Source organism: Monopterus albus, unplaced genomic scaffold, assembly GCF_001952655.1.
Source record: "Monopterus albus unplaced genomic scaffold, M_albus_1.0 scaffold215.1, whole genome shotgun sequence".
Lineage (NCBI taxonomy): Eukaryota > Metazoa > Chordata > Actinopteri > Synbranchiformes > Synbranchidae > Monopterus > Monopterus albus.
In genome coordinates this window covers 857,470-881,827 of record NW_018128095.1, presented here as the reverse complement: position 1 = coordinate 881,827, position 24,358 = coordinate 857,470, and the positions used below count along the sequence as shown (strand labels likewise).

The following is a 24,358-nucleotide window of genomic DNA, read 5'->3' as shown; positions in this document are numbered from 1 at the left end:
CAGCGCCTTTGTCAGATGATGTCACCCTCCTGTGCAGTGTGGTGAGGGTCAAAATAGCATAGAAGGTCACATACAGCTTCAGATAGAAGGTCTGAAGAGACTCATGTGAAATCATACAGGAGAACCCAGTCAGTTGAGTTGGTGGCAAAATCTTTTACTAACCTCTTTTACTGCATATGGTAATTCATACTCAGAAAGTAGAACTGAATTGACATTCATTACAAAATGATTAGTTAAAACGTTTTAAAATGCACATGCATTGGTTTGCATTTTCTACTTTCAGTAGAATAAAAGACTATTTTTCCAGTCATAAAATTCATCATTGAAGAGTTCTTAAAAATAGTGTTAAAATATCATCTCGTCTCATTTTTGCACAATATCGTGTTTCATCACACTCCTAATTATTATTATCATTGTTGTTGTTGTGGAGGAAAAACCCAACAAATCCCCACTGAGCAGCGCTGGCAACAGTATCGAGGAAAAACTCTCTTAACAGAAGAAACCTGACAGACCCTGGCTCTTGGTGGGCGGCCTTCTACCTTGACCAGTTGGGTTGAGTGGATAGAGGAGAGAGAGAAGAAGAAAAGCAACAAGATGCAAAAAACACACCAACAAACAATCAAACACTGGGCAGGTTGATGTGGCCAGTGACTGCTCATCAGAAATGTAGAGCTCCAGAGTCACAGCTACCTGCAGAAAGGTACAGGGAGAAAGAGAGGACACACTATGGTAGAGAGGAGATACATACTTAGCAGTGGTGGCATATAGATACATGGAGAGAGAGGAGAAGAGAGGACAGTAGACTGCTGATCTGGCAAGTCTGACAGCAGCAGCTGCAAATCAGCAGCAGCCAGTTTTAAACAGTTTACCTCTGGTCAGCTCAGTTTGTTTTTCAGAAAGAAAGCTGGATGCAAAGATGTTTGTACGGTAAAGGGCTGGCTGGCAGAACACTAACCCTGGCTTGACTCTTAGGTTGTGTCTTGGAGTGTTTGCTAGCTAATTTGATGGTTCTCTTGGCCTGTCACTGTGCTTTGATCTGTGCTTCATTTCCTGGCTTGCTAATTAACTCTCAGGAACAGAACAGAGGTGGAAGATGACAGAACAGGCTTATGGACCCAAACCAACCTTGCCAACTGCCTTAAGATCCCCCTGTCTTCCACATTTGTCCTGTGTGCCATGAATACTCATTTTTCTCATAGACTATTAAGCTTTTGTCTCTGTTTTGCACATTAAGTCGAGCCAAGGCTTACATTGCACTACCATTGTACTTTTCTCTCACTGACATGTAGTTTTAATTATTGTTATTGAAATAAATCTGAATATTTAAATATTATTCATAACAAAACTGTGTCTTGCCACAAATATCCTGCAGTTCCCTTCATTTTGATTATCGGGGGGGGGGGGAGAACAAAAACAGCTTTCTTTTTAGAATGTCCATAGACTTTAGCAGGCTTAGTTTGAAAGGGATTATTATTGTGTATGTGTGTGTGTATTGCGTAATCTACCCTGAGACTAAGAGGACAATTGGAAAAAAACTTTATTGTTTAAAGCTGTCTGGCATGAATACGCTATATACCTAAAGCAAAATGTGTATGTCATAAAATTCAGAAACAGCTGACTCTTCATACTGATCATCATCAAAATACATGAGACAGTATAAAAATACACCACCTGTCAAAATTGGCTGCTAGACAAGCCCCCGCCCCCCCCCATTGATTTATGACTCTTGGGTGAGTCATGCTTCATTGCCCCCCGTGCACCTTGGTTCCGGTTTTTATGACATGCAGTTGTCCAACGTCCACGCTGTTTTACAGATTTTATGGTTTTATTAATATATAGCCATGCACCTGCAAGTCATAAAAGTACATCTGGCAACAATAAAAGTAATGTTTCTAATGGGAACAAGTTAGCCATCATGTTTTCATATCATCATCACAGGATTATATTAGGTTCCCCTTAGCAACAGGTCTGTCATCGATGCACCCTCACAGACCAGGCATAACACTTCAAAGGGGTTTTATTAAGCCCAACCAACAAGGCATAGGTACAGGCTTCTACTTGTAAAGATGCTTGTTTTTTTCATAATTAAGTATTTCGCTTTTGTTTAGTTTTAATTTAGTTTATTGCCAATAGTTTAGTGAGATGAAAGGAGTAATTCTTTTTAACTTAGGTGAAGCTCATGCATCACAGTCAGCAGTGTTTCAGTGCCTCCCCCATCCCTGCCTACCCGTCCCCATGTGACAATGGAGACTTGTGCCAATTAGAAAATTAGATTAAAAACTGTTATTTTTATTGTATTCTGTTGAACCAGAGGTTGGAAATACAGTATAAACAGCGGGTCCCTGCATTGCTGTAGGTATTACAATCCTATTGAAAAGAATGATCTGTTATGGTGTTAAGATGCCATCATTCTGTAAGCTTTTTCCTACAATCTATCACGTGAAACAGTATCTTTTTTGCTAAATACAGTTTAATTGAAGGTGTCTGTCTGATTTAGTTGGCATGTAACAGTTTATACATGAAAATAGTTTTTAAATGATAGAGGCAGGGTTATGTCTGTGATGAGAGGCTGTCACTCTGTCTGGCAACCGATTTTGACCGATAGTATATTTTTAAACTTACTCTGAGGTCACTGTTTCCAGCTTTTTAACATGTCCTCAGTGTGATGCAGGATGCACATTTGTAGCTCTCTCAGACCAAGGGTCCAAGCACAGCTACATTGGTTACATATTTACAATTGGGTAGCATCATGTTTTATAATAAAGACACATAACATATTAGAATAAACGAACAGGACAGCAAACATTTAGTCTGCTTAGAATCATAATAAGTATATTGTGAAAATGTGTACTGTCAGAGCTTCCAGCTTTACCTGTATATTATGTAATGTTGCTTGGTCAAAAGAACAGAGTAAAGTTCATGTGTTTAAGCAGTGTCACCTCACAGCAAGAAGGTTTTGGATTGAGACCTGGCTTTTGACTGTTGCCTTTCTGTGTGGAATCTGCATGTTCCAGCGTCTCCCACAATCCAAAGACATGCAGGTTAGGTTAACTGGTGACTCTAAGTTGCCTTTAGGTGTGAATGTAAGCATACAAGTATCACAGATTAATCAGCCAACAAATGCACAAAACACTACCAGATGTAAGATTACAAACGTGAAAAGGAAACCAAAGTGTATTACTATTTTATTTTATATAACATCCAGGACCTGTTTTACTTGATTAGAAACATTTTCAGTTGATTTGTTGTTGCCCCAAAATTGCCCAAGTGCCCTCATATTACTGAGTCAACTCACGTTGCACTAACCTGATAGCAGAGATAAGATGGTGACATAAAAAGGAGGCGAGCTAAGACAGAGACAAACAGATTGCAGATGAAGGCCAGAGACAGAGAGGACAGGAACAATCAAAACCCACAAATCACTTCTGAAGATTGCTTGCATGTAACCCAGAGGCTGAGTTACTGTGCCTAAGTCATAGACCTTCTACCTACCCAGGGATTTTGGAGGCATCATAATGTGTGCAGTCTATGTCCACCCCAGTGAAAACAGTCAAAGCTGCCAACAAAATATTTGACTGTGTACAACAACAAATACAACGCTTTCCAGGGGCTCCTGTGTTCATACCTGGGGACCACTGTGAATTGGAGTTGGTGCTGTCCGGTTTTGAGCAGTATGTTAAATGCCCCACCTGAGACAGAAATACACTGGACAGATATTATGGCAACATTAAAAGTCTCATACACCAAGACTCAGGTCCGCTCTAGGCAATTCCGACCACAACAACCCCCATCTGATCCCAGCATATAAGTCTGTCCTAAAACAAAGTAAACCAAAACAGTAGCTGTGTGGACAAAGGGCAATAATGACACACTTAAGTACTGCGATGACACAGCTGTTTTAAATCTACTTCACGTACATGACGACATAACTATTTACCATTCATAAGTCAGTTTTTTCACTGAATGTTCAAGCACAAATCATCTAAATGTCAAAAAGACTCAGGATATTGTTTTTGACCCAAAAAGCAGTCAGTGATCATAAAGCAACAGCCAGGCATGACCAACCCACTGCACAAGTGCAGTCATATAGGTACCCTGGTGTTTTCATAGACAGCAGTTTATGCAGTTTTAACAACTGCACTACAAGTGTTTTTTTTCTTTTTAAATAAAGGATTTTTTCCAGAAAATGTCACTAGTGATGCTACAGTTTTCTGAAGAGGGTTTTGAACAGTTCGTCTGTAGGTTACTCATCTTACATCTGAGTAACTGACTCAGAACTATTTGGAGGATCCACGCAGTGATATCAGATGAGTCTGCATGGCGCTGAAGATGATCAAGTTCCATCTATCTCCCAGTAATTCCTGGCTCTCCTTCAGTTCAAATGAACCCCCTAGATTCGTGCATATCTCACTCAGCAGCTCCTCTATAGCTGCACACATTCTCTCTGTTTGTATAATGATGGAGGTTTGACAGGTCCTCTAGGTCTCTGAGGAAAAGTGAAGAACTTTTACCTATGTGTCATTGGACAGAAAATGACTTTTCCATGAAACAAAGTCATATTTTTTGATGTCATGCTCTGTTATAATCCTCATCTAATGTAACATTTCTTTCACAAGTCCTGAGATAGAAAACTTTAAAAGGTAAACCCCCAGGAATGTGTGCTTGGCCAGTGCATCATGACATTACATTGCAGGAAAAGTTGAAATGGGTCCAACTTTACCTTCACATGATGCTGAGTTGTTTTGGCAGAGCCCTGTTTTGTCACACAGAGTGAAAGCAGCCTAACCCCTCAGTGAATGTGCTCTCAAATGGCTGCCAGGTTTTTGATCTGTCTGTGTTCAGTGAGTAGAAGGTAGTAGCAGTCACCCAATCAGTAGCCAGACAGAAAAGGGAATGAGCTGCAAATGTGCATACTTATTGACTAACCACCGATCTCCTTTGTTTGTTCAGGGAACACATTGTCCTGGGTTAAGTTAAATGTGAAGGATTTTAATTAATTTAAACTATGTAAGTCAAGGACAGTTAGAGACTAGAGGCACTCCAGTGTTGCCTTGCTTGTGGGCATCAGGTCATTGTCATGCTAAAAGGTGAACCATCACCACAGTCTCAGGTTGTATTCACTCTGCAGCAGGTTTTCTTAAAAGTCTTCTATGTATTTGGCTGCATTCATCCTTGCTTCAGTTCTGACCAGTGTCCCTGTCCCCGCCACTGAGAAGCCCCTGCATAGCAGCCACTACCATGCTTCATCATAGGGATGGCGTTAGCAGATGATGAACAGTGCCAGATGTTTGAAGTTATGTCCAAACAGTTCTGTTTTTCAGACCAAAGAGTATTTTTCCTCATGCTCTCAGTGTTCTTTAAATACAGTCTGGCAAACACCAAGCAGCTGTCATATGTCTTTTACAACAAGCCACTCTATCATGAAGTGTATGGACTTCATGGCTTGGTTTTTATCCTGACATACACTGTGAAATATGGGACCTTATATACACAGGTGTGTGCCTTTCTAAACTATGTCCAGTAAATTCAACTTTGCCACAGGTGGACTCCACTCAAAGTGTGCAAAAAGTGAAAAGGACTGAATACTTTTTGTGAATATCTTAAATAGTTACACTGTGTCATCACAAATCACTTTCATCATAAAATCACTTGCAAGTGGGATTTAGCTACATTCGACTTTATAATCTTAACTGTATTTTTAAATCAAATCTCAATGGTACACTCTCACCCCAACCTGTCGAGGCAGATGGCTGCCCACCATGGGTCTGTAAGAGGTTTCTTCCGTTAAGGTGGGCACACACTTAACAACTGCTGCACCTATTATGAATGATATTTGGATGTGACAACTGATTGTACCCATTTGGATTGAGTCAGACTCATTCTGGGTCAGTCAGCAGATAAAATCATGCAGTGTGTGCCAGGTAATGATTCTGATCTTAAGCATTAAAAACAGTAGTTAAGTGTGGTCTGTCCAGTCTTAGAAGGTTTTAGCCAGTTGTCAAGTATGTGCCCAGCTTTAAAGGGAGTTTTTCCTCCCCACTGTTGCCACATGCTTTCTCAAGGGGGATTTGTTGGGATTTCTTTACAACAGTGTGAGGTCTTGACCTTATTATGTAAACTGCCCTGAGATGATTGTTGTTGTGAATTTGCACTATACAAATAAAATGAACTGAAACTGAACTTTGTAGTGCTTGACCTCAGCCCATCTGCTTCAAACTTTATACTTTACTATGGGGAAGATACTGTTCAGCTATATCTAGTGATTCTGAGAATACAATTTTTCCTCTTCAGTAATGACACAGTATATAATGAATTTGTTCAGTAAGTCCAGTGTTTATAAGAAAAAATAAATCACGTAACACAGCCTGAAATATATGAGCTAACCACAGTGTATTAGTTGTGACCTCTGTGGATGCACTGACAAGGCAGCCAGGCTGCAGTGCAGTGCTAAAGCCTGATCATCCGCATTAACCTTAGCAGGAGAGAAAAACAGAATATGAAAAATAATTAATCTGCCTAAATACACTGGGACAGCCATGGTTTGGAGAGGCTCTTCAGATGGATGAGTGGGGTTCAGACTGCTGTGTCAGCACTGGCTCTGCTGAAGTGCCCTTGAGCAAAATTAGATCCATTGGGGCAGCTCTGGCCTCTGATTTCCCTGGGAAGCAAGAGAAATTATTATTGGATTTTTTTTTTCTTACACAAACCCACTGTGTGTGAGTATAAATAAAACAAAACTTTGGAAATGAGCAACTCAGAACTTCACATGGAGGAGGAGAGAAAGAGCAAGTGAAACAGATAGAGTGAGACATATGAAATAACCAGCCAGCATTAGCATTGACCTTTCCCAGTGGCCAGGCAGAGCCAGCCAAGGCGAACACACAAACTGCTGGTACACTGCTAAAAGCTAGCATGTCACAGCCTATCTCATCAAATCCTGAATTCAATATTTCCTCAGCCCCAGTGTGCTCTGGATGTAATAAGCAATAACTGTATAGCGCAAAAAGGCCAACATCCTACCATGGTTTTCTGAGAGAATGTGAGAGGGTGTGTTCGTTTGTGTGCCTGTTTCACAGCGGGAACTGTAATATATGAAATAATATGAGTGAGGGTTTTGTCACATGACTGGGAGGAATGGAATATTAGTCCTGTGCACCTCTCTGAACTATAATACCTGATATCTTGCCTCCTACTAGTAAAACAAGCTTGTAGAAAAATGTCCCAGCACATTTTATTGCTAATTTGTAAATATCTGGAGTTGGTCATAGCTGAGGAGGAGACACCTGTCTGGACGTGTCAACTGCTAACACAGGTGGTTGACGCTAAAAGTTCATTCCACCACAGCTGAACCTGTTGATTTGATTAAAGAGCTGGAATGACAGACACAGGCCACTGTGACTCGAAAACACAGAAAAGTGCTTAAGAGGTTTGAAGAATCAAAGCATAGCTTATACCAGGCCATGAAAGAAATGGCCAAATACATTCAATTTAATTCAGTTTTATTTGTATAGTGCCAAATCACAACAAAAATCATCTCAGGGCAATTTACACATAAGGCCTAGACATTATTATTATTATTATTATTATTATAGTGGTTCCATGACATTATAAGCACAGAAGGTGTAGCACCTGCGACAGACAGCTGCTCTGGTGAGCTGTCTCCTGAGCACTGTGCTGTTTTCATCCAAAATGTGCTCCAGCAATCGCATCGCTGCATAAGTAGGTGGGAACAAAGGAAGTTAAAGTTTTGTAGAGATGATGGAAATTATACAAATATGCAGTTAATTTCAAAATAGTGGTGGAGACAATTTTAGGTTAACAGAAAAGTGGTAGGGACATATCCCCAAGGTCCCTACCATAAACTACACCTACGGTTGCAATAGTCAAGATGCGAGGTAATGAAAATGTGTCTCCAAATAAGCAAATTAAAGAAAATGTTTAACTTTTGATACTGACCTAAGGAGTTTTTGAGACTGTCGCATGACATCTGACTCCTCTTCCTGAGTGTCTAAGAGGGCAGGTTGATATGGTTGAACTAGGGAAGAAGTTTGACCTTGAGTTTCCTCATAAAGAGTAAAGAAAATGTGTACAGGAGGCATTTAAAACCCTAAGCAGCTATAATGTGTTCTGTCCAGAAGGGAGCAACAGTGCAGGATATTGGGACCTCATCAATAAAAGCAACCAGGACCTGTCCATCTGTGGAAAGAAAGCTATAGCAGGTATACTGTAAATACCATTGGCAGTGGACAGTTTTGTCCCAGTGACCTTCAGGTTATAGACCCAGCACACTTCAACTGTGCTACTTTGCTTTCAAATCCATTTTTAACCCTATAGCTCCTTCATTCATTGAGGGATCTATAAAGTACCTACCTACCTACCATTCTAGTCTATACCCACTTCCTGGTCTATTATACACCGTATAGGGTGGGGAGTGCTACATTAAGGGGCAGAATTGTGCCTTTTTTGAGTTTAGTGTAAATGGACAAAACTGCAACAAAGAAGGCTGAGGCAGCCAATTCCAATTTAGCAAAATCTCGGCATCTACAAATGAACAAATGCACACACACTGTGTAAGAAAGCAAAATGACCTGAGTTCACCTCCAACTTTAGGTCTTAGTTGAATTTCAGTAATCACGCATGTGCAACAAATGCTGACTGCTGCTGAGAGTTTGAGGAGCAAAGATATGAAAGGCTGATGTCTTGAATAGCTCTTTATATCATTAAGGTAATAAATGCCATAGCCACCCCAAGCTCAGTAGAGAGAGGAGGCAAGTTAGTGGGACGTGGGAGGATGGTTGAGGGGAGGAGAGTGGGACAAGGGAGGAGAGGAAAAATAAAGTGTTTACTGACTTTTTATTTTTCCATTATCATCAGCAGTGGAAACGACAACATCCAACTTCACTAACAACAAAAGGGACAAAAACATGTAAACACAGCCTGTCAGGAGCATAATAAAGTCAAATTTATTAATATCTACGCAAGCACACAACCAACAATAACCACCACACACATACACAGACACACCTACACAGTGATATCTTAAGACATTACAAAACACCTAATCTCAAAATGTCAGTTTACTTATTTATCTAGAGAGATGTGGTGCATCAACAAGCAAACAAACTCTTAAAGGGAATTTATATTAGTATCCTTTTATAGTATTAACTGTTGCTATTCTATACAGTTATTTGTGTGCTTGTGACAAATTCAGCTGACTGTATCAGCATGAGTCAGCATGTTTATACTGATAAGCATGCCTTTGTGTGACTGCTGAACTAGATAACTTGTATTCTGTTTTAACCAGTATTCTGTTTCCTTTATCTGTTTGGGAATCTGTTTTCTGTTATTGTATGCCAAGTATAAGAAGGGTGGTCACATTCTGTTCATTGAGCTTCTTTGCAACAGACTGGTTTAGACACTCTGTTTAGAGATCACTCCTTTCTGCAGGAATAAAATATGCAATAACTTTCAGAATTGATGTTAAGTATTTATTTTACACTCACTGAGCTTTAAAAGATCAGTTTTCCACAACAGAATGCAGGCACAAAGTATTTACCCTCAATGCAAGTGCATGCAGTTATTTCACTTCCATCACAAACACACTGAAAAAGACACCAGTAATGATAAACCTTTTGCAGTCAGTCATCCATTAGAGGAAGTGAGATACATGTTACATCAACCTTCTAATTCACAGGAATGGCAGGATGATGCGGTGCCTACAGTTTAGTCTCTTGCCACAGTTGTTATTGCCACTGACAGTGTATGATCTTTCAAGGTAGAGAAGCTAGAGACAATCTTTAGCACGTACATTAGGCTGGGGGCTCCGCACTGCCTCAGCAGTGTGGCCCTGTACAGAATAGGGTTAAACTGGAGATAACGCTGTCAGAAACCAGTGAAGTAGCAGTGCAGAGTGCAGCACCAACAGTCTCAGCAGGGAGGAAGTGGAACCCAAAGGAGGTAACGTTGCAGGCTCAGGCAGCTCTTAAACATACGGATATTGTATGGCAGGTAGAGCATGGACATGGTGGTTTTGGTTTAAGCACATCACAGCATTCTGGGGGCAAAGCAGCAGCAGCTGACAGAAGAAAGGTGGTTATTGAAGAGATTAGGAGGCAGGGAGAAGCAAGTAGATGTGCAAAGGCAGCCTCCCAGGCTCAGCAGGGACAATGGATGAGATGGGAAGATGTAGAAAGGAAGAAACGTATTTGGAGGGAAATATTGGACATGGAAGCAGGAGGGATTAGATTATCTCTAGACACAAGTTATGACGTGTCTCCCCAAACATCCCGACTCCCCAGACATTGTTCTACAGGATTTTAACAAAGCAAATCTCACCCACGAACTGCCCAAATACAGACAGCACATCAGTTGTTCCACCAAGGACATAAACACATTGGACCACTGCTACATGGTAATAAAAGATGGCTATCGCTCTGTCCCCTGTGCAGCCCTCAAACTCTGTGATCACTGCATGGTCCATCTCATCCAAACCTATAGGCAGAAACTTAAAAGCTGTGAAGCCTGTATTCTAAACAGTGAAGAGATGGACTGAGCAGGCAAAGTCAGAGCTACAGGCTTACTTTGACTGCACAGATTGGAGTGTATTTGAGGCTACAGACCTAGATGAATACACTGACACTGTGACATGATACATCAGCTTTTGTGAAGATGCCTGTGTCCACCAAAACCTTCTGGACATACAACAACAACAAGCCCTGGTTCACAGTAAGACTCAAGCAGCTTCCTTGTGCCAAAGAGGAGGCCTACAGAAGTGGGGACAGGACTCTGTACCGCCAGGACAGGAACACACTGACAAGGGAGATCAAAGCAGGAAAGAGGAGCTACTGTGAAAAGCAGAAAAATCAGTTTTCAGCCAATGACCCCTTGTCTGCATGGAGACACCTGAAAAACATCACTAGCTACAGGAAACCATCCCTCCTGCTGTGGAAGACCATCAACTGGCAGATAAACTGAATGTGTTTTACTCTGGGTTTGAGAAGTTCAATACATACAAACTGAGCAAACTCGGATACAGTTCTACAGAGAAATCATCAAGTCTATTCTCTGCACCTCCATCACTGTCTGGTTTGGCTCAGCAACCAAACAGGACAAGTACAGACTTCAGTGGACAGTCAGGACTGCAGAAAATGTCATTGGTGCAAGCCTACCCTCCATGGAAGACCCGTATACCTCACAGATCAAAAGGAGGGCAGAGAAGATTTCTGCAGACACCTCACACCCTGCACACAATCTGTTTGAGCTCCTTCCCTCTGAACGGTGTTACAGGTCACTGTGCACCAAGACAACCAGGCACAAGGACAGTTTCATCACTCTGATGAAGACTTAACCCCATGACTGTATGACAGAATGACAACTCTCAGTGCAGTACCTTGTAAATATACATTTGTGTGTGTGTATATACACACACACACACACATATATATATATATACACACATACATATATATATATATATACACACACACACACATACACACACACATATATATATACACACATACACACACATATATATATATGTGTGTGTATTCATAAGTACTTTATTTTTTTATTTTTTTCCTAATACACTGTTTTTGTTGTTGTTGCTGTTCTCTCTCTTATTTTGTTTACTCATTGCTGTACGGAAGAACATTGTATATACATACTGAGAGTTGTACTGGAGTCTAATTCCTAGTGTGTTCAACATACTGTACACCTGGCCAATAAAGGTCATTTTGATTTGAAAGAAAATCTGAATAGATGGACAGGAGAGGACCTGATAGTTCAGATGTAGCCTCACTTCAGCACATGCTCACATGGTGTAGAACAAGCCTGGCTCAAGGACGTTACACCTAGAGACATAATCAAATGTTAGCAGCAGCTATTGAAAATAGGCACTTAGAGAAGGAGAAGAAGAAACAAGAGGGGATTTTGTTTGTTTGTGAGGGTGAAAAGGCAGTCATTTTGAAGTCATTTTGAGCAGGCAGGATGCAGGCCAGCTAAAAGCAGGGAGAGACTGGCAAATGAAAGTAGATTTAGGGAATCAGCTCATAGTTCCTGAGGAGATACTCAGCAGTACCGTAACCTCAAACCAGACCTTGTGTCGTGGTCAGAAGCACAGTGGACTTTGTATTTTGTAGAGCTTACAGTTCCCTGGGAGGACTCTGTAGATACAGCTTATGAGAGGAAGAAACTTATTAAATACACAGAGTTAGCCAAGGAGGCCGAGGAGTGTGGCTGGAAAGTTAAAGTCCACCCAGTAGAGGTTGGCTATAGGAGATCTGTAGCTAAGTCAGCTGTCCCTCTAACAACTCGCATACCTTCTCCGGCTGCCTTTGATGTCTGCATCTCCCCGCAACCAGACAGCCAATTCACATTTTAACAAAGACAAGTTGGCTTGTTTTGCACTCACACCTAGATCCACTTAACATAATACAAGTTCTGCTTTATCTTGGGATGTCCTGCAGAGACCGGGGGCCCACATCCTGAGATGACCACCTGGCCAGTTTAACATACAAATTAACATCACACACACACACACACACACACACACACACACCCGGTGTAGATCACATTCCAGCAAGGAGGTGTGAGCTCCGGCTCACCAAATGACCAGACATCCACACAGGGAATTGCTTTGAACAAATTGTAAACTGCTGCATATGTATGTGTGGATTATGCCTGCTAAACTGAGGTAACTACCCCAGGAGTTACCTGGATGGCTCCATAGTGAGGCAATCCAAAAAGTACTGACAGGAGGTAAGATACAAGGTGCTGTGTTAGAAGTCTGATTGGTTTTTTTGGAGTGATTAACAAGACAGGGTGGATTCTGATGCAGCACAGAAGGAAGCAGAAGTTTGGCTAGTTATCTGGTGAGCAATTTTAAATGTTTGGTGATTAGAACAGCAGTTGAAATGGGGGATAGGACTGACCTACATCCCTACAGATTAGGGTTTTTTTTTTTTTTTTTTTACACAAAAAATACTAATTAAACAAGTTTATCTGGTTTTGATGAATTGTTGCAATGTATAATGTCATTTAGTTTTAAATAGAGGTGGTTTGTGTTATGGCTGCATGCCACACAAGGTGGTGTGACAGAGGAAGCGGACTCAGATACCTGATTTCAACATAAACAGTGTTTAATAGTGCTGTACAGAACGGTGATAACGTGTCAAAACACATAAATGTCCCGAATAGGTGTAAAGGGTATAGGTGTTGATCTTAGTCAGAGATGATGGACGTAGCAGGGTCAAGCTGTGGAGCAGGAGGGTCACTCACTGGCTGGTGAAGGTATAGATAGTTGAGGCAGAAGAACAGGTGAAAGAACACGATGAGCAGGTAGAAAACAGGATAGGAGAGCACTGACCTGGTAGAGGGATGCTAGTCCGAGGGGTAACGGTGGGTGTTGGTCAGAGGATGACAACTCCGTGTGGAGGCTAATAGTCCAAAAGGGGAGCTGACATCTGGAACAGGTGAGGAGAAAGCTAAGAGAATAAAGAAGGCAAACTTGAACAGAATATACATAAAGACGGTAACAGGGTGGAACGCACTAGTCATCTGCATGGGAACGAATAAACAAACTGGCAGTGAACTGGATGGAAGGCAGGGTAGATATAGGAGGCAGGTAATTGCAGGATAGATAACAGGTGGTGATAATAAGGATAGCTGGCAGGTGTGTGGAGGTGAGAGAGGGCAGCCAAAACGGAGCGACCCTGACAGTTTGTGGTGGTGACCTATTGCCATCTGTCTGTAATCAGGAATTACATGACATGTAAACACATACAGTAGATATCTCTAAAGTTTACAAAGCTCGAGTTATATACTTTAGCCTAAAGAAATAAGGAAATACAAACATTACCCATCTGGAGAAACTTGGAAAAGTAGGTTAAAAATGACAACAAAAATCATCAAGTAACTTTACCTAGTGAGGGCTAGACCTTACAGTACTAGAGAAAAACCCAACAAATCCCCCTTGAGCAAGGACTTGGTGACAGTGGGGAGCAAAAACTCCCTTTAATAGAAGAAACCTCCAACAGACCCTGGCTCTTGGTGGGCGGCCTTCTGCCTCGACTGGTTGGGATACAGGAGAGAGAAAAGAAAAGAAAAGCAACAGGACACATTCTCTAGTATAACAGTCCTGGCACGGTGGTATATACTAGCCAGGCAAGTTGCAGCAGAACATGTGTTTAGTTTTTGCAAGTTAAGGAAAACCTGGCCAACTGCTTGTTGATTGACATGCTAAAATGAACCACCATCACAATGCTGTCTATCGTGTGTATCAGTACACAAAGCTTTATATATAGTAGGAGCTGCTTGAATTAGATGCATTTATAACACTTCTGCAGAACTGAGCCTCTTGCAGCCTTCTGTAAGACTGTTCTACATCATCTATTTGCAGTATGTATACAATGAAAAATGTGTTTATAATATCTTTTATAAACACTAACCAAAGACTTTGCTTACTTTTTATAAAAGACTATACTTCTTATCCATTTTTTGTGCTTCACACAACACAGTGGTGACAGTTTTATTCATTTACATTTACAATTACATTAAATCCCCATATGATACCAATTCCAGGTGAAAGGGGCATAGGACAGCACTCATTTTGGACTCTCTCCTCTCTGCCTCCAGGGGGTTGAGCCTCAGCTCCATGACTGAACAAACCTTTTTACCACTTTGCTGAGCCTGCAGGCCGCTCTGCTCCTCCTGCTGCCTTCCCATGAAACAGCAAGATGCACTGCACTCGTAACTAAAGCTTAGAGGATGTGTACCTATCTGAAGAGCAGCCAACTTGTAGACCGATCCTTGTTGGAGAAAGCTGTCTTCAGTCTTAGAAGCGCTTTGCAGATGCTTAGACACTGATCAAGATGTGCATTTGCTTTGAAGTTAAATTATTACTTGTCTCAGAAGATAACTAATAATGCACATGCATCTGATAGGAACCTATAGTGGCAACACTGCACAGAAAAAAATACTTTTGTATGATATATTGTAAACAGGTAGTTACATTTATAGATAATCAATATAATATAGTAATAACATACAAGGAAAATTACATATATTACTAATATTTCAGTCAAACTAATCCTGTACAGACAGGACTTTAGACACACATACTGAATTTTGGGGCTGACAGCAAATTCTGAGTTGAATTTAGGAGATACTGTAGCTGTGATCCTACATTGATTTTAACACTACAAGCATGAAAAGAAGGCTTTGATTAAAGGAGGGGAAATTTTGAATAGGAGGTTTCAAAGCCAGTGTAAAAACTGTTTAAACTAAATGTCTGAAAGCATTTTCTCATGTTTCAAACTGTAGATATTTAAATTTAACAGTGCCAGTGGCAACATTTTTTACACCCCAGATTTCTTCCTAAAATGCACATATACTGTATTACATCTATAAAAATGTTAGTAATTATCAAGCTGGCTTCAGAATACTCTGTTTTAAAGCAAGGTAAAACCTTTATTTAACACTCATTTCTGGGTTGACTAAAGACATGTCCATATTTACACCCAGAGCTCAGAGGACCAAATTAATTTTTCTAGTTAATTTTGGCATATTGTTCCAATATATGACGGTAAATCCACTTTGGTCCTTGATGTTCCCCAGATATTTGGCTCAAAGGGAATTTACATAAATTTACATATTAAATACTGTAAGATGCCTCATATAAGGGCAACATTATACAATTTCCTGAAACCTAATTATTAAAGTTATTTATTTTCCTGTTTAATTTTAACCAAGCCTGAGTTGAGTAAGAGGTACTGCAGCAAAGAGTGATCTGTTACTGTGCGCATCTCAGTTGTTAAACATGAAGGCACAGCGTGATTGAAACATGGAATGTATGTACAGTCATTACCAAAAATATTGGCACCCTTGCATTTCTGTCAGATAATGTATTCACATGTTTATTTTTATGATTTGCAATGGAATAACACAGAAGGGCAGAGAATCAAGATTCAACATTTTTATTTGCCATTTATGCATAAACAGACAGTCTAGGCATATAGGAATTCTTGTGCAGGGAGTGAAGTAAAGAGTTTAAAGCCAAAACAATGAACACCTAATCTAAGTATAAAATCACCCAAGAATACATAAAACAAGAATACCCAAAAATACAAAATAGTTGATAAAGTTTTGGATACAGGAATAAGATAGCAGGTAAAATGGAGAGTTTCAAATATCACACATGGTATTGTGCATAGTGTAATTGTATATGATATTCTACTTAGTAGGGTAATGAGGGGTTATTGCACATTTTTTTCACATTTTATATTTGCCATCAGTGCCTTACTGAGGCAGGGAAAAAGCTGTTATAGAATCTTGTTCTGTGTGATGATACTGTCCACTCTGCTGTGCCTGAGGTTGAGGGTGCAGTTTTTTGTGTCTGAGCGGATTGTGAGCTGGGTGGAGTGGGTGTCTGATTATGTTCTCTACTCTTTTGCGACAGCACTGTGTGTATATTGTGTCCATAGCAGGCAGTTCAGTCCCAGTGATCCCCTCTGCAGTTTTTATGACCCTTTGAAGAGCCTTCCTCTCTGCCTGTGTGGTGTTACCATACCAGACTGTGATGCCAGTAGCGAGGATGCTCTCTACCAGTCCTCTGTTAGCCTGGGTGAGGGAGTGACGGTTTCGACCAGCTTTCCTGAGCTGCCTGATGAAGTATAGCCGCTACTGGGCTTTCTTCATTGTGGCAGCTGTGTTCAGTGACCAGCTCAGGTCAGGTGTCACCTGCAAGCCCAGGAACTTGTGGCTGTCAGCCCTCTCCACCTCAGTCCCTTTGATGGTCAGAGGCAGCAGAGGGGAGGGGTTCTTGCTGAAGTCTATTATTATGTCTTTTGTCTTGTTTATATTGAGGCTGAGCTCATTCTCCTCTCCATTAACAAGAATGTTGTTCACCAAGCTTCTGTAACCCGACTTGTCTTGCCCCCTTGATGAGGCCCAGGATGGTGGTGTCATCAGCATATTTAATGATGATGGTGTTGTCATGGTTGGAGACACAGTCGTGAGTGTACAGGATGAAGAGTTTTGGGCTGAGACAGCAGCCCTGTGGTGAGCCTGTGCTGACTGTGAGCTCAGCAGACATCCACCCTACCATTCTCACCACCTGTGGTCTTTCTGTCAGGAAGTCCAAAATCCAGTTACAGGTGGGAGTTGGGACACTGAGGTCTGTCATCTTCTCAGCCTGCCCGGGCAAATGGTATTGAATGCACAAGTGTACTCCAGGAAGAGCATCCTAACATATGTTCCGCTGTTGCCCAGGTGTTTGATACATTCCATGCAGAACTGTTAGCTGTTTTGGCCTCCATGTACAGATACCAACATTCAGCTATAGCCTGGGGAAAAAACATTTAAAATGTTGCTTTTGTAGCAGGAAGAACAGTAAATGTATAAAACACATAGTACTGCATATGCAATCGGGTATATACTGTAACAAGAAGGAGACAGGATCTTTAGGCCTTACTGCCCTGTTTTTCTACTGTATAATATTACCTTATATTACCTGCCATAACTGTGTAGTTGAATTTAGTGTAGTGTGCAATTCTTCTGTGTAATGGTTCCATCACACCATATTGTATTTAACATGTAATTACAGTCACAGTCCTCACTGCTTACCTAAGCAATTTCATTGGTTGGTCGTCTGTGCAGAAAAGTACGGTTAAGCTCTTATTCTCCATGTTCAACTTGTTCTTACAGTATGCTTTCTGTGGTACACGGGAAGCTGGTGGCAAACCTCCCCATTTCCCTTGTTATCTAACCTCACATGTGAACCCCACTTTAGATAAAAGCTTTAGAAGCGGTGCACATGTGTTGATAGCTTTACTAAAAGCAGTATCACACATGCAGATGTTTGAGGCCAAACTAGCTGTTGTCACCTCACACATAAAGTAAGAAAAAGGGACACACAGAGACAGGGAGATACTAAATAGATCTCCCTCCTGCTCACAAAACCCTGCAAGCATGCTCTGCATGTGTGTGTGTCTGTGTGCAGCTGTATGTGTGACAGCATGCTGCGTGTCATGCTGCTGTTGAGCTATTCCCAGGGTGAACTGCACCAAATGCACACAGTAGGTTGGGAGGGTGAGTCACCAGGATCTTGAGCAGGGATTTTTCCTGCCATACTGCTGAAGTTGCCATCTAATGGCTACAATTAATAACATTTTTCAGTCAAACACACTGGTAGAAGTCACATAATACTGCAGAATGAATTTGCTAAAAACTGCCCCCCTTGGTTAAATGGCTGGTGATGGTAAAATGAAATTTTAATGATCTATGTGGGTGAGTAAAGAACAAATTCAACTGAAATAACATAAGGTAGCAGTAGACAAAAAGAATTTGAATGTCAACAATTACACAGTTTACGCATATAACTTCAAATTCTTTATACTTGGGCAGCTCTTAGTAGAGAATGTGAGTTGCCATCATGCTGTGTTTTGGGTAAATGCACCATTTTGGGGAGATCACGCTCATTATTCATAACAGAGATATATACAACTAAGTTAATTTAAAAAATAAATACTGTCCCATACAGCTACATACAGTAACAGATGCTTCATCTATGTCCAAACGTCCACTTTAGTGTTCAGCACAGCACAGAAAAGACAGAAATGGATTAATCTGCAGCGTCTGTGTTATCTGCTGACAACTGCTAGCTAGTGTTAGCTCCCGAACCGAGAGCTGTAATCATAGCACAGTCATTTTTCAGTTTGTCACTCTCGTCGATCGGATCTCTAGGTCCGCTACGATTTAGATACAGTCAGCTACGAATATCCATTCTGAATTACCACAGTCAGTAAAATCTGATCTAAATGATGTAAGCAACTTCTTAGCCGCCCCCCCCCCAAATGAAACAAAACAAAAAAAACAAGAATATTTGCAGGTAAATACAGTGCCTTCCTCCCAGAACGGCCCTGTCCAAACATTCAAGACAACATGATGTAACTTCACATAATGTATATAAAGTCTATGTGTGGGAACTGCATCATGCAGAAATAGAGATACTGACATACTGTCAGTGTGTGTTATGTGTGAGGTGTATCCCTACCTCACTAATGCCTGGTGTGATCACTGGTGTGGTGAGAATGATGACATATCAGACACTTACTGCTGCTGGAGTATTAACAGCAAAGCATAGATATATGACAGCAAAGGCTGCACTTGACTCACTGTTGAAGCGAGTGCTGACAGCCTGCTTCTGTGTTAACTACTAGATTAACACTGCATTTTGTAAGGGTAGGAGAAAAAAAATGTATTCACATTTGAGTCACGATTCATATCTTCTATGATCCTAAATCGGTTCACAAATGCTAAACATCAATTTCTGTCGTGAAGTCAGTGTTGCACAAGGACAGCAGACAGTGTGCACATAAAAGTGTTGTGTTGTATATGAATGACTGTAACATTAGTTCATCTTCAGGCAAGGAATTCATTTGGTGTTTATTAATTACTTGATAACGAGCATAGAAGACTGTGAATACTTAGCTCCCACTCTCAGTTCGAGAGGCAGATGCCCTCTCTACCTTTAAGATTAGATTTAAGACTTTCCTTTTTGATAAAGCTTATAGTTAGGGCTGGATCATGTGACCCTGAGCCTACCCTTAGTTATGATGCTATCAGCCTAGGGAGCCATGATGCTCTGACTCATTCTCCTCCCCTCTCCCCTCCTCTCTCTCCATGCATCTATATGCCACCATTATGCGTCATTAACTTTGGGTCTCCTCTCTCCTGTAGTGTGTCCTCTCTCTCTCTCCCTATACCTTTCTGCAGGTTGCTCTGGCTCTGGAGCTCTACGTCTCTGATGAGCAGTCACCGGCCACATCAGCCTGACCAGTGTTTGACTGTTTGTTGTTGCTTTTCTTTTCTTTTCTCTCTCCTCTATCCACTCACCCCAACCGTTCAAAATATCCTGACTTCTAAGGCTAGTTACTGGGTATGAGCCAGGGCTAAAACAGTGTAGTCATGAACCAGGAATCCCCAACAGTGATTTGGGGTTGCAGACCTGAGCAGGTAACACCATATTTGGTAAAGTTACAACTAAAAGAAGCTGTATGCTGCAAGAAGTAAAACCAGAATTAACATTGGTGTGGCCTTTGAATGACGGCGACAACCGAGAGAACAAAGAGGGCTGAAAAGTGACGCCAGGGTGGCCATGTTTCTGTTGGACAGGTAATTATCAGTTTTGTTTTGTTTGGGGAGCTTTTGTTATTTTCCTGAAATCAGTAGTAGTCAGACAGTGCACGTTGTAGTGTGCGTAGTGTTATGGAGGAGTGGCTTTGGAGAGAAGTCAGAGCAAAAGGGTGGGATTTCTTCAGTTGTCTATTTTCAAAATTGAGCGTCCTCTTGCTGGGTTTCCAATTTAAATATTCACTAAATGATTAGTAAGGTACACTTTTAATATAACATTCAATCTACACATAGAAAAATTTTTTAAATCAGGCCTATGAAATATATAATTAGCCTACTAAATAATTTGAGAATTGTTTCAGGTCAAATCTATTGTAAAGAAATATTAGAGGTTAGACTATTGGTGATTTGTATATGATAGAAGGAAACCCTTCTGTCCCCATGGCTCAGCCTGTCTGTTGTGTTCCACAGTGTAACTTCTTCTACCGAAACTGAGAAGGTGCTTCTCATTGGTTATGACTCAGGGCCAATGAAAAGCACTGTCAGTGCTGCTATGATACACCTGACAGGTGGTGCAGGATTTTAAAAATGTGACCTACCAGCCTAGTCCACTGGCATAACACAAGGAAATGGTTGCAAAATTACAGAAGACAGTGGGAAAATAAATACAAATGGCTGGAATGTGTAAATGTGTACTGCATTGTGTGCCACCGGGCTTTCTCTGTAAGTCATGGAAGAATTTGTGAAAATCACAAAAGAAGTGATAGGAGGATGGAGGGAGAGGGAGAACTAGTCCTTGTCTGCCAGTCACCTTCAGAGGCTGTTTTCCATAGTTCACTTGCCCTAAAGAGATACAGTGGGTACGGAAAGTATTCAGACCCCCTTAAATTTTTCATTCTTTGTTATATTGCAGCCACATGCTAAAATCATTTAAGTTCATTTTTTTCCTCATTAATGTACACACAGCACCCCATATTGACAGAAAAACACAGAATTTTTGACATTTTTGCAGATTTATTAAAAAAGAAAAACTGAAATATCACATGGTCATAAGTATTCAGACCCTTGTGTTTTTCTGTCAATATGGGGTGCTGTGTGTACATTAATGAGGAAAAAAATGAACTTAAATGATTTTAGCATATGGCTGCAATATTACAAAGAGTGAAAAATTTAAGGGGGTCTGAATACTTTCCGTACCCACTGTATGTATATATGCAATATATATATAGTTTGGGGGGGATGTTATGAAAAAATTAGTGCAAACTCATTTTAGATTAACCTACCTGTTATGTTCATTTTTCAGGAACAGTAGTGATGTTCCTGTGTTAATTTTACCATTACTAACCATTTCAGTCACTATTTAGTTGTTGAACGTGTTCACGTAAATTGAAAAGAAAAGACTAAATATAAAGATATTTCACAGTGTGAAATTTATTATGCATTAACGTATCAAAATAAGCATGTGCACATGGATCCCATCTGTTTAGGATAAACAGAAAAGACTAACTTCAACTTAGCAGTAGACAACATTTATATGAAAAAATGTTACTCTCTGATTGGTCCAAAAACTGTTGGGGAGGAATTGTGGTTTAAACTTAATTCTCCCAAGATTGGTCCTTCAGTCCGTCCATCCTCCAATCCTCCTCTCTGATCCAATGGTTGTAGGCAGCACCCTAAAGAAAAGGGAGGAATACCTGCCCTGTCTTAATTCTTACATAGACACCTATTCTTTCTTTGTTACCAAGAGACTTTAGGCACTAACCCCCCCTTTAGCTATAAAACTTCTCTGCCTGTGTGTGTGTATATTACCCTGTCTTTTGAAGCTGGTCTCTCTTCCTGCTTTAGATGTAATCTCTGTTCCTGCTCTCCTAAAAACCCCAATAAACTTCTAGCTCCCCATCCCATCAGCCAGGTGGCGATCATAAAACAACTGTGGACCCTCTTTGCTAAAGCTGTAAATCTAATGTGATTCAGTGTTTTAGTGAACCAGTCTCCCTTTGATGTTAAACAGTACTCTAGTTGGCTTACACAGAAAATACTGACCAGTGATTCAATACAGACTTAAGGTGATATGTAACTACATAAACATAAACACAACTGTGAGAGTAAAATATATAAACTTATGTGTGCTATATAATAAAACCCTAACTAATTATATATTTCTATCTAAAAATGAAAATCACCCTAACATAGTGCAATGGTGTTCTTTACCTCTCACAGATTATAGTTCAATGAGGATAATGCACTCGTTTTTCATAAGAAATGCATCTTTTTTTGATGTACATTGGAAAGACTTACATACACTATATTGCCAAAAGTATTCACTCACCCATCCAAATCATTGAATTCAGGTGTTCCAACCAGTTCCATGGTTACAGGTGTATATAATCAAGCACCTAGGCATGCAGACCACTTCTACAAACATTTGTGAAAGAATGGGTCGCTCTCAGGAGCTCAATGAATTCCAGCGTGGTACCGTGATAGCATGCCACCTGTGCAATAAGTCCAGTCGTGAAATTTCCTCGCTACTAAATATTCCACAGTCAACTGTTAGTGGTATTATAACAAAGTGTAAGTGATTGGGAAGAACAGCAACTCAGCCACAAAGTGGTAGGCCATGTAAAATAACAGAGCGGGGTCAGTGGATGCTGAGATGCACAGTGCACAGAGGTCGCCAACTTTCTGCAGAGTCAGCAGCTACAGACCTGCAAACTTCAAGTGGCCTTCAGATTAGCTCAAGAACAGTGTGTAGAGAGCTTCATGCAATGGGGTTCCATGGTCGAGCAGCTGCATTTAAGCCTTACATCACCAAGTACAATGCAAAGCGTCGGATGCAGTGGTGTAAAGCATGCCACCACTGGACTCTAGAGCAGTGGAGACGTGTTCTCTGGAGTGACGAATCATGCTTCTCTGTCTGGCAATCCCATGGACAAGTCTGGGTTTGGCAGTTGCTAGGAGAACGGTGCTGACTGCACTGTGCCAAGTGTAAAGTTTGGTGGAGGGGGCATTATGATGTGGGGTTGTTTTTCAGGAGCTGGGCTTGGCCCCTTAGTTCCAGTGAAAAGGAACTCTTAATGTCTCACCATACCAAGACATTATGGACAATTTCATGCTCCCAATTTTGTGGGAACAGTCTGGGGATGGCCCGTTCCTGTTTCAACATGGCTGCACACCAGTGCACAAAGCAAGGTCCATAAAGACATGGATGAGTGAGTTTGGTGTGGAAGAACTTGACTGGCCTGCACAGAGTCCTGACCTCAACCTGATAGAACACCTTTGGGATGAATTAGAGCAGAGACTGCAATCCAGGCCTTCTTGCCCAACATCAGTGTCTGACCTCACAAATGCGCTTCTGGAAGAATGTTCAAAAATTCACATTAACACACTCCTAAACCTTGTGGACAGCCTTCCCAGAAGAGTTGAAGCTATTATAGCTGCAATGGGTGTGCCAACATCATATTAAATCCTATGGATTAAGAATCGGTTGTTACTCAAGTTCATTTGCTTGTGAAGGCAGGCGAGCAAATACTTTTGGCAATATAGTATGTAAAATACATTATTTTTTACATACATTGATTTTTTTTTATTTTACATTTTGAAATATTTTCTTTTTATGAAGTGATGTTGACAAATTAACATGAGACACCTCTTCTGTTCAGGGTCAAATTGACCCGAACAGTATCTTTGTAATATAAACATGCAGGGGGAGGTTGCAAATATGTGAGATGAACCATTTTCATTTTATATGTTGATTACACCTATTAAGCCAAGCAGAAGAAGTTCCATACCAATAAAATACTTTTAACTGTTGTTTTTAGATTTTTTAACTTAACAACATAACAGGAGGGTTATTAATCATAACCATCTTTATTTGGCCAAGCAATAAATTTATTTCTGGTACAGAACCGAGGCAGCCATCTGCAGCTCCAACTCACACCAATGGCTCTAAACATCGGGGGCAACTTGGGGGTTCAGTGTCTTGCCTAAGGACACTTCAACATGTGGAGTGCAGGTACCGAGATTAGAACCCCCCCGACCCTCCAGTTGGGAAACAACTGCTCTACCCACCAAACCACAGTTGACCCCAAAAGTGAACCTTCTTCTTCGTCGTCATCATCATCATCATCTTCCATCTCAGGTTGCAGGGGAGGATGACATCTCCTCACTTAACCCTGGCATCCCAGCTGGTGTACCAGCTTCCCCTGCTGTAGGGTTCATGGTGTAACTC

At 40.9% G+C, this 24,358-nt stretch overlaps 1 long non-coding RNA gene across 1 annotated transcript; it reads right to left on the bottom strand.

Annotated features, from left to right (window-relative positions):
- Positions 1-6,348: 6,348 nt before the first annotated feature.
- LOC109971112 (uncharacterized) lies at positions 6,349-13,608 on the bottom strand. The gene is made up of 3 exons (XR_002276499.1): positions 13,551-13,608; positions 13,367-13,463; positions 6,349-6,658 (listed from the first exon to the last, which is right to left on the bottom strand). It is a non-coding gene; the product is annotated as an uncharacterized LOC109971112 (long non-coding RNA).
- Between the last annotated feature and the right edge of the window lie 10,750 nt (positions 13,609-24,358).